Here is a 2,432-nt window from a genome sequence, read left to right as displayed (position 1 = left end):
GGTTAAGATAATTGTTTGTACTTGGTTATGCCATGCTAATTGATATTATTTGAGCATGATTCCAGGGGCTCATGGAATGAACCATAGAGGATGTTAGAGATTGATCAAGTAAGAGTTCAAGCTGCTTTTGCATCTGGTGTAGTTTCCAGTGCAATTGGTGATGATGGGTCTCTATGGGTCTGGGGAAGGTCTAAGCAAGGACAACTTGGGCTCGCTGAAGGAATTACAGAAGCTATTGTCCCTTCCCAAGATAATGCACTTGCTGGTCAAGAAATATCAAAGGTAAAATTGCAGTTTTAGCATATATACATACATAATCACTTGCCATCTTTCAGAATTTGGTCAAGATTTTGCTAAATAAATCCACTTAACAATACATATCCAGAAATTCAACAATGAATAACATCCATCATCAAAATGCTTACTCTGCCTAAATAAATATCCACCAGTACCCATTTAAAATGAAAGTTCTCTTTTTGTAATGGAACATTGGTTTTTACAATTCCTGTTTACATGTCATTTCTTGTTCACAAACAGATTGGTTTGCAATGATTTACTTATTATGACAGGTTTCATTCGGATGAGGACATGCACTTGCACTAACTACTAATGGAAAACTATATGGGTGGGGTTGCTCAGCAGAGGGCAGAATAGGACAACTGGGGACATCACTTTCACCATTAGATGCAGTTCTACATATGGTCATAATAGCCGATAAAATTCCTTCTAGTCTTATAAAAATCGCTGGCAAAATCGTGCAGGAAAGCATAGGTAAGGAAGATAACATGCCAATCATTTGGGAGCCTTATCTTATAGAAGAACTGACGTCTGTTTAAGGAAGATAACATGCACTTGCACTAACAACTGGAGTAAGTTTTTATATGATTAATTTGCGCTATACTTTGGTGTGTTATGTAATCTGATATGCATAACACTGGCTTCTTGGAATTAGATGATTGAAAGAATCTAAATCTTGTATGCCTTATAAGTTATTTCTGATGATACTCACAACCACATTTAAATTCATTTAATACCAAGTCATGATAAGTAACTAATGAACTATTGTCTACCCATCCAGGATGTACTAATGTACACAACTGATAGCCGCAATGTACATTATGTTGATGAGGTCAGTTTCTAGTTCTAGATTGTCCTTGCCATTGTGGATCTTCTATGACCTTTATACATTTTTTGTGACATTAGAAGTATTTTCCTCCTTCACTGTCTTGTTTATAAGGTGAAACAGTTTTTTGTTATCCATGATGCTACATGACATAAGTTTGATTGTAGCTACAGTGTTTTTAACTCCAAGTTTAATGACTTTATTTCCGCCTAAAAGTAAGACTTTTCTCTTGTTATAGCCTATTAGCTCAAATGGTAGAGCAACATGTTTGTGCATGTTGGTGTGGGTTCGAATCCCTCATAGGCTACATATTTATGATATTTTACAAGTGCATAAATATGCTAACTTTGTGCACGTTACGAGTTCCGTTTAGATTTATAATTTTTTATAATACAATTATAGGTTCATGAATTTTATACTGTAGGTTCATGAATTTATATTGCAGGTCCATAATTCCTCATAGTCTAAATAATTATGATATTTTACAAGTGCATAAATATGCTGCTTGCCGGGTTTTTTATTTCTAACTTTGTTATGGGTTAAGAGCTTTATACTTTAGGTTCAAAAGTTTTATTTTGACGGTTCATAAATTTTATATCGAAGGTTAATAAATTTATATTGAAGGTTCGTAAATTTTATATTGGCGGTACATGAATTTCTTTCAAAAAATTTCATTGGAGATTCACGTCTCTTCAAGGTCATGAATTTTCTTTTGGAAGTCCATGATATCTTTTTTCACGGTCTTTTTTTTTTTGTAAGCATATAAGTTTCTCTTATAAGTTCACTCAGCTATTTAGAAATAATGAGATTTTTAAAGTCTAAAAGAATTTTTGTTGTTTTATTTTTAAGGTTCATGAATCCATATTGAAGGTTCATAAATTTTGTATATAAGGTTCATAAATCTTTTTAAATAAAATTTCATTGGAGATTCACGTCTTTTTTTGCTCGTGATTTTTTGGATGTTTATGATATTTTTTAAAGTCCATGAATTTTCTGATGTAAGTTCATGAGTTTTCTTTTATAGCATCACTCACCTATCTACAAATTCATGAGATTTTACAACTCTTTTAGAACTTTGTTATGGGTTAAGAGCTTTATTCAAAAGTTTTATATTGACGGTTCATAAATTTTATATCGATGGTTCATAAATTTATATTGAAGGTTCAAAAATTTCTATTAAAGGTTCATAAGTTTATATCGATGATACATAAATTTCTATTAAAGGTTCATAAATTTATATTGACTGTACATAAATTTTTATTAAGGTTCATAAATTTATATTAACGGTACATAAATTTCTATTAAAGGT

The sequence above is a fragment of the Phyllobates terribilis genome, unplaced genomic scaffold (assembly GCF_046119375.1).
Source record: "Phyllobates terribilis strain yellow unplaced genomic scaffold, ASM4611937v1 Scaffold_4325__1_contigs__length_62239, whole genome shotgun sequence".
Classification (NCBI taxonomy): Eukaryota; Metazoa; Chordata; class Amphibia; order Anura; family Dendrobatidae; genus Phyllobates; species Phyllobates terribilis.
This window is presented reverse-complemented; position numbering follows the sequence as displayed.